The 9307-nt window shown below is 40.2% G+C and overlaps 1 long non-coding RNA gene across 1 annotated transcript; it reads right to left on the reverse strand.

Annotated features, from left to right (window-relative positions):
- Positions 1-5501: 5501 nt before the first annotated feature.
- LOC123160957 (uncharacterized) lies at positions 5502-7441 on the reverse strand. Its single transcript, XR_006480472.1, has 2 exons — positions 6898-7441; positions 5502-6169 (listed from the first exon to the last, which is right to left on the reverse strand). It is a non-coding gene; the product is annotated as an uncharacterized lncRNA (long non-coding RNA).
- Between the last annotated feature and the right edge of the window lie 1866 nt (positions 7442-9307).

Raw genomic sequence — 9307 nt, forward strand, 5'->3', positions numbered from 1 at the left:
TGCCCTTGGCTCTAGTGGCCCTTTGCTGTCTGTCTCTCATGCTTTCTGCTAATTCCTCATCATTAGCTTCGTCTTCATCAGATGGTACTTGGAAGGCAACTTGCTTCTTATGAGGACTTGGTCTTGTGCCTCGTCCAGCAGTAGCCTCGGTCTTCAGCAGAGTGGGGCCTGTTGAAGACTGAGGAGGAGCTAAAGAACTTGCATATGCTCCTAAAGCAGTTGAGATGCATGTGGTCCTTTGGCAAGAGGTGAGATGCACAGGTGCCGAGGACTTTGCTGGAGGAGCTGAGGGTTTTGAAACTTGAGGAACTAGAGCAACTTGAGGAATATGCCGTGAGGGCATAGATGAGCTTGGCCGTGAGGGCATTGCTAAGGAAGGTGGTTTCCGAGCAGGCTTCTTAGGCATAGCCTTCTTTCTTGTAGAGACCTCACCAGGAGCAGCTGAGTCTTCTTTGAATTTCCTCACTGCTTGCTTGGCTTGTTTGGCCAACTTGGCTTGCCGCTTGGCCCATTCATCAGCATAGTCCTCACCGCGCTTGATGCTAGTGGGATCAGCAATTTGGCCAGGTGCCAATGGAGGTCTTAGGCAAGGAGGGTGCAGAGCGGATTTCTTCATGTACTTTGGAGTAACATATATGTATTCCCTCCATTCCCGTGCCCATCTTCGTTCAATTCTCTTAATGCGCACCTTGCGCTCATTCTTCGTTTCTTTTCCGTGAGTGCCTCACCAGGAGTGCAATACCCTGCATAGATGTCATTAGGGATTTCAAAGGTAGTGTTAACTTCCAGTTTATTCCCTCCCTTCTGAGGTTTCTTGCCATCTGCCATTTTCTTTAGCTGAGGATTTTGAACAATTGAGTTCTCTGAAGAGGTATGCAGTTTTTCTTTGAGGAACGCTGCAAATGAGTTAAGTTGATGGGAACCTAGTGATTCAGCAGCGAATATGTGTACCTGTGAATAGAGTATGGTGCGAAGAATTTGGAGAGGTCATATGCATTCTCAAAAGTTTTTGCAAAAGGAACAAGTTTGAGGAATTTGACCAGATATGTCTTGAGGAATTTCACTAAGCATTCTTTGACTTAGATTCCAGAGTTGAATGGATTTGAGAAATTCACACAATTGAGGAATCTTGAAGAAAAATGTCGCTTAGAGAAACAGATCAAGAGCAGATGATTATGTGAGGTGTTTAAAGTGTGGAAGTTTAAGAATAAACACCTTTTGAAGATTTTATGGAAATCATCAGAATCAACAAGAGCAGTAAAAGTAACTTTTAATTACCCTTGACGAAGAACAAGACGAACTAGGAGTGTTAGATTGGAAGTTCGTCAGTCCAGATCTTCCATGCCCTAACTTGGCAGAGGAACACAGCTATGGCGGCGGCGGAGTGAAGATATCCGCGGCCAACGAGAGTATGACGGCGACGAGGTCGAGGCAATGAAGCTCTTCCTCACTGGAGACGATGAAAGTAGCGGCGGCGCTAGGGCTTGAGAGCTCTAGGGAGGGGAGTGAGTTTGAGCGGGGTAAGTGCAGTCTGAGGAGGGCGAGGGGTATTTATAGCCGAGGTGGAAAAACCGCTTGCCCGAGGAAAATGGATGAACCTGCCCCTGACCCTTCTCATCCTAGCGACATGTGTCACCCACGTACAGAGTGGTGGAGATCGTGTGAGATCGTGGGTGAATAGATAAATCTTATCGTGGGATGTGGAATGGTTTGAGCGGCAAAATCCGAAAATTCAGATAAGAAAGTTTTAATGTTTCGTTCGCAAATTCTTCAGCTGACAAGGACATAGTGAAGAGTTTGAACGGGTCTCAAATAGAACACACATGAAGAATTTGTGAATGGACTGGTTTGAGTTTAGCATAGAGGGGAAAGGGTCCGATCGCATTCACTTAGAAGAAAAGGCAACTTGAAGAATTAGCAATAAGTGAATGTTGTAGAGGACATAAAACTCAAGTGAGGAATAAACACTATTCTGATCACGGGATCAGAATAATATTCTGATCACAACATGAACTTCCCGAGTAACGCGGCTGACCTTCCCCGAGTACAAGGTTGAACTTCAGCTAAAAAGTGTCCAAATGGGGCTTGCGATATATCGTTGGAAAGCTATGGACAACAGTATCATGACCCAAGTTGAATTTATGGCAAAATGTAAGCGGTTTAAGAGCAGTTTTGAAAACCGTTTTTCCTTCATACAAAAAACATGAATCGTATTTTTGATCGCACTTCTAAACTGTTTGTCAGAATGACGCAAATAATATGGCGTTGGAAAGCCGTTGCAAAACCGCTCCTTCCACATGTTGAAAGTTTTCTCTAATTCCTTATGGTTAAAGAGTAATTTGGAAAATCGTAAAATTTCGCAAACCAAACAGCCGAGTTTGTATTTTCGATGCCATTTCTAAACGGCTAATCCAATTGAGGTATATGATATGGCGTTGGAAAGCTTATGAAAATGCGCTACTTTTTCATGTTGAAAGTTTTTTCTAATTTTAAACGGTTTAAAAGAAATTTGGAAAACAATACAAGTTCTAGCGAATTTGTTTTTTCGAGCTAATTTTTTAACCGTATGTCCGAATGCAGCAAATGATATGGCGTTGGAAGGAAATGCGAAACTTTTCTGTATCTATTATTTCTCCCAATTCTTTACGGTTTTAAGTCAATTTTTAAAATGGCCAAAAACGTATTTTCACCGTAATTTCTACAAACTTTATCGGGCAAATAATATACCATTGAAAATACGAAACTTTTTCATGTTGATGGTTTCCTCTGATTTGTAGCCGTTTTCAAGTAATTCCGAAAATGGCGGGATCATTCGTTCTACCTTTATCGCAAAACAGATTCTTCAAAAATGCACCGCGTGAAGAACCTGAACTTCTTGGCATGTCTACTTGAACTTCACTCTGTTTTTCACGTGTTTTTTTTGCCCTTAGCTCTCCATCCACTCACCGGAACACTCATCGGAAATGAGCAAGTGATATACCAATGGAAAGCTGCTGTGAAAACGCAACTTTCCCGTGTTGATCGTTTTTTCATACCCGCGATGATTTTAATAGTTTTTCATCTGAAATTCATCCACTGTAGTAGTTGAACTTCCTGTTGTTTTCAGTTGAACTTCTGTGATGTTTTTTCATTTGTAATTTTCCTTAGCCTTTCATCGGAGAAGGACTTGAACTTTCTCACAATAATTCCTTTTGTACAAACCTCTCTCACAATAATTGTTTTTAACTTTCTCCGATGAAGGACTTGAACTTATAACAACAAAACTTTTAGCCTTTGCCTTTTTTTATTCTTTTTAATACAAAATGCACACCGTGTAGTACATGAACTTCTGGCAGTTATCAACCTGGTCTTCTCTCGGTTACCTGAAAATATTTTGAGTTTTTTATGAATTTTTAATCTAAATTTCTTAATCTTTTTTTATGAATTTTGAAGCGCTCTATTTTTAATAGTTGAACTTCTTGTTATTTAATTTTTGAACTCCTTGTTTCCATTCTTTAATAATGAGGAAAATCTGAGTTTTTTATAATCATCGAACTTCTCCATCTTTTTAATATGGACTTCCTGGTTTATTTTTTTTAGTGACGGAAAAAAATCCTACTTTTTGATAGACCTCGAGCCGCTCCGTCTTTAAATTTGAGCTTCTAGGTTTATTGTAACAAAGAAAATCATTTTTTATAAAATTCTTTGAGATGCTTTTTAATGACCTTTTGGGTTTGTAACAAGCATTGAACTTCTTCGTCTTTTTAATTTGAACTTCTTATTTTTAGATTTTTTAACTTGCATCTTGGTTTTGTACTATAAATTGAACTTCTCGGTTATTTAAATTCAAACCTCTAGGCTTTTATATAACCCCTTTATTATTAAAAAGTTGAACTTCTTTGTATTTTTAATTTGATTTTCTTGGTTCTGTAATAAACATTGAACCTCTATGTTTGTGAAATTTCAACCTCTAATTTCTTTTGGAAACATGGAAAATGTTTTCTATAAATAATTTTTTGAACTACTAAGTCTTTTAAAAAAAATTAGTTTTCCCTTATTTTTTAATTTTAACTTCTTCATTTTATTATTTATTAATGAGAAAACATGTAAGTTTTTGACCTTTGAACTTCTCTTTTTTTTAAACTTCTTAGAAAAAATATGGTTTTAAATCAGAAAACAATTTTCTAGGTTTTTAAATTTGAACTTCTAGGTTTTTTGACCTTCTCAGTTATTTAAAATTGAACTTCTAGGGTTTTCAAATTTGAATTTCTATGTTTTTTGACCTTGTCGGTTATTTCAAAATTTCTAGTTTTTTTAAAATCCTTTTTTATATACTTTTTTTCAACTACTGTGTTATTTTGAGTTGGCCTTCTCTCTTATTTTTTAGAAATGAGGAAAATCTAACTTTTAAAGTGGTTATTTTAAGACACCAAAACACCATTTTTGTGTGTGTTTTTGAACATGCAAAGACATGGTGAACCTCTCTCACAAGAATTTTTAAAGTTTCTCGGGTCACTTGAACTTCGAGCAACAAAATAGTTAGAATGTGCCTATTATTCTTCTTTTCTCATACGAAAATGCAGACCATGCAGTACGTGAACTTCCGATGGTTATCAATTTGAACTTCTCTCTGTTTTGCTTTAGTAATGGAAAAAAATCCAAGTTTTTTATAGACATCGAACCGCTCTGACTGTTTTATTAGAACTTCTTTATTTATTTTTTAGAAATGTGAAAATTGGAGTTTCGTTAGAAACATTAAACTTCTTCATTATTTCGAATTGAACTTATTAGTTTGATTCTCAAGTAACCGTAAGAAATACAATTTTTCAAAAAAAATCAAACTCCTCCGTTTCTCAAATTGAACTTCTTGGTTTTATTCTCTGTTCATGAGAGAACCTGAGTTTATTATATATTGAACTACTCCGGTTTTTTAAATTGAACTTCTTGACTTTAATCTTTAGTATTCGGGGAAATCTGAAAGCGCCCCTTTTCCAAGCACACAGAGAGCGCCCCTTTTCCAACCAGAAAACATAAAATTTATAGTTTTGTGGCACAAACAATGAAGTACATCAGCAGGATATCTCCTAGTTTAACTATTGTTTGCACCACGTACACATGATAGGAATATATAACTTTGCCCACATATGTATGAATTTTTAAGTGGCCAAGTGTAGTGCGAAGACCCCAAAAGGGCAAAATACAACAACTCGTTGAATTAAAATTCTGAGGTGTTGTACTTCTAATTAAACTGAATATGGCTCATACTGTCTTACAAACTCTCCCATGACCTGAAATCTGTGCTAAACTTGACTGATTAGAAAGGTTTCTACTAAAGCATAACACCAAACGTTTTTGTACGTTTCACACACACCAACAGCAGCTAGCAAGGAGCCACGACGTCAAGCAGGTTCAATGTGCAGTAGCAGCTAACAAGATGGGGGGAGGAGGTGCACTAGTAGATATCTTTAGAAATGTTTTCGTGTCACATCATAAGTGGAGGCCCCAGTACAAGAAACAAGGAGTAGTGAACCAAGGAAATACATTGCAAATAGAACACATCAAGAATTTCTCGGAAGAATAAAAAATAGAGGACCACACGTACTTAAAACTGAAGGAAGCAATATTCTTGTTCATGGTGGCACTTTAGCAAACACAGGGTATGCGCCTCATATAGATATCTACACAGAGTCAACACTTAGCTCTTCACGGCCATTGTCGAGCACTACACTGCTCCTCAAGAAGGGCACTACTTCTCATTCTATAATTACTGAATGTCGCCAATACAAATGTCTGAACTTTGACTACCATCAACTAATTTTGCCCAATTGAAAATGCTTCTTCTGCGAAAATTGTTGTAGCATACTCACGCACATAACACGCATGCACACAACCATGGAAGAGAAAGTCGAAGGGGAAAAGAATAAGAGTAGGAGTTCATTAAAAAAATCTTGTTCCTTTTCGTCACACGTTTTTTCAGTAATGAAACAGCCTGCATGGTCCTTTGCCACCAGACAATAGCATTACCTGAACTTTAACCCCCACCCAATTGAAAATGCAGCTCCCTCGGCACGACGCCCAGGATGCCGGACAGACGCACGCCACACCCTGCCGTCGTCGGTGTTGCATGCCTGTTGGGGCGACACTGCTGCATGTCGCGCTCCATCTGAAGCTTCAACGGCTAAAATGGAAGCTGTGGGGGAAGGAAACAAAGCACCGTAAGCTAGCTATAACGAAGGTGAAGAAGTAGCAACAGAGGCAGTAGGTGCAGAGGAGGGGTGTACTGCCAGAGAAATTGAGATGGCGGTCTAAGAAACTGACACCATGCTATATCAAAACATGTTGTTTGTTATTTTTTGAAAGAATCCGTGTTTGTAAAGTCTGGCACTGATCTAGGGAGATGCATCATCATAAAAAAATATAGAGAACTGAATACTTGGGAAAACAAATTGAAGTATCTGTAGGGAGAAATCAACTTGAACCGGTAATACAGCCAAACTGTTCATCCCTTTTCATATAATTTCACACGGATGCAGAGTATACTGATCAAAATGTGTTTTTTTGGTATGCACATGAGACTATAAGCTTCAGATGATGGAATGTTGGTCACAAAAAATTTGTAATAATCTATGAAGAAGCTAAGAAATGAAAAATAGGGAAAAAACACTCTGAATGTACTAAACAAATACTGCACAGCCTGAACCTTAATCCACATTAATTCTGAACTTCACCACTACCCTGCAAAATATGATGAGTTGGTTCTCATCGTGCCACCGCTAGAAGCCAAGGCGCGCAAATATGGAATGGGAGCAGGACACGCCGGCAGTTCTACTACTCCATGCGATAGGGTTCAATCATCTAAGATGGGAGTTGGAAGCGACAGGAGGAGGAAGGTCAGTGCGCGTTTGGAGAGAAGGTCACCTGTCGACATGAAATTGGCAGGTGGATGACGGGGAGAGGTGATGTGCTGCCGTGGACGGAACCAAGCGGACGCAGGGATTCCACCTCGGGCGGCATCTCTGTCGCTGCTCCTAGTCTCCACCAAGAAAACACCAAGGCCGAGGGCTTGCGGGGGTGGCCGTCTGGCCTGGTTGGCTTGCATGGGGAAGCTGGCGGGGCTGGATTGAGCGGGGCCACGGGAGGAGGCAAACGGGGCGGCGCCGGGAAGCCGGGAGGTGGAGGCTCGCGGCGGCCCATCTAGGAGGTGGAGTCACGACGACGCGTCTGTCGGGGAGGGAGGTGAGGGCGAAGGTGCGTCTGCCAGGGAGGGAGATGGGGGCGGTAGCGCTTCTGCCGCCGGAGGGAGGTGGGGACGGTGGCGAGCTGGGGAATGCGGTCCGGCGGCGCGCCGGGAAGGTGCACGGGCAGCGGCGCGTCGGGGATGGCAAGCGGGTGGCGTGCTGGGCAGGGCGGGCTGACAGCGAGATCGGGGAAGTTGGGGATAAGGTGCAGCACGGCATTTTCCCCCTCATTGGGCCGGTTCGGCAACATCCATCGGGCCCTATATATGGGGCGTTGTGATCAGAATAGTTATTCTGATCCCAGATCAGAATAGTGCTACTATATATATATATAGGGAAAATGCATCCTACTACTGGGTGTAGCTACACCCATTTCTTATATACTACCATGTGATAGTATATACTCTAGTATATTTTTTTATTACGTTCATATACTATATCTAAGATACTCCAAAGTGAGTTATATGAAAAAATTACAAGTGAGCTCATAGTTTTATTGTATTTGTGAAATACGTACATATTTGTACGCGAAATGAAGTATGCACAAAATATGGTACATACTACCAAAAAAGTAGTATATATACTACCTAAACATTCTTATATACTACATACTACACGTACATACTCTCCGATATAACAGATACTACCTAGAACGTACAAAACAAAAGTGGCACCTATATATATATATATATATATATATATATATATATATATATATATATATATATAGTCAATGAAGAACAACGATGGAAAGAGTGAAGACAATGCAAAGTTGAAGAAATTGAACAACTGAGGAAATTCAACTTTGGTTGGTACCGTAACCCATCGTATAAGAATGATGACTTCAGACACCGTGTACAATTGTCGTAGGGTTCTGAGAATCATATTCTTCATTAATTTCTTCACACTTAGAGGGTTAGTCTTCATTTATTGAAGAAAAACATTACTTCGTGTGTTGCACATCTAAGTCATCAAATTTGCATGTGTTACGACGTGTGTCCTTTTCAAAGAACATTCAAAGATTCTAAGATATTTAGCTCACACCGCAACTTTCTAAATCTCCTCTCATCCAAGGGCTTTGTGAAGATATCGGCCAGCTGGTCTTCAGTATTTGCATGGTCGATGGAGATGTCGCCCTTCAACACATGGTGACGAAGAAAATGATGACGAATCTGGATGTGCTTTGTCTTCGAGTGCTGAACTGGGTTGTGAGCAATCTTGATAGCACTCTCATTTTCGCAGTAGAGTGGCACATTCTTCACATTGATGCCATAGTCCTTGACGGTTTGCTTCATCCATAGCAATTGAGCACAGCAAGATCCAGTAGCAATGTACTCAGCTTCATTAGTAGAGAGTGATACGTAGTTCTGTTTCTTCGAGGACCAAGATACCAAGGATCGTCCGAGGAAATGACATGTGCCTGATGTTGACTTGCGGTCCACCCGATCACTAGCATAGTCAGAGTCAGAATATCCAATGAGATCAATGGAAGAGCCCTTGGGATACCATAATCCAAGTGTTGGAGTGTGAGCTAGATATCGAAGAATAGGCTTCACAGCCTTATGTTGTGATTCCTTCGGTGTAGCTTGAAATCGGGCACACATGCAAACACTAAGCATAATATTCGGCCTAGATGCACATAGGTACAATAAAGAGACAATCATGGAGCGGTATACCTTTTGATCAAATTCTTTACCATTTTCATCGGTGCATAGATGGCCATTTGTGGGCATAGGGATTTTGACGCCTTTGGAATCTTGCATGCCGAATTTCCTAAACACATCCTTGAGGTATTTCTCCTGAGATATGAATACGCCATTGTGTTGTTGATGAATTTGAAGACCTGAGAAGAATTTAAACTCTCCCATCATGGACATTTGATATTCCTCACTCATCATATAGGCAAATTTGTCACTGTAACATTGGTTAGTACAGCCAAAGATAATATCATCAACATATATTTGGCACACGAATAATTCATCATCATATGCTTTGCTGAAAAGAGTTGGGCCAAGTGAACCGGGTTTGAAGCATTTCTTCATGAGGAATTCCTTCAATATGTCATACCATGCCCGAGGTGCTTGCTTGAG

Source organism: Triticum aestivum, chromosome 7B, assembly GCF_018294505.1.
Source record: "Triticum aestivum cultivar Chinese Spring chromosome 7B, IWGSC CS RefSeq v2.1, whole genome shotgun sequence".
NCBI classification, from domain to species: domain Eukaryota; kingdom Viridiplantae; phylum Streptophyta; class Magnoliopsida; order Poales; family Poaceae; genus Triticum; species Triticum aestivum.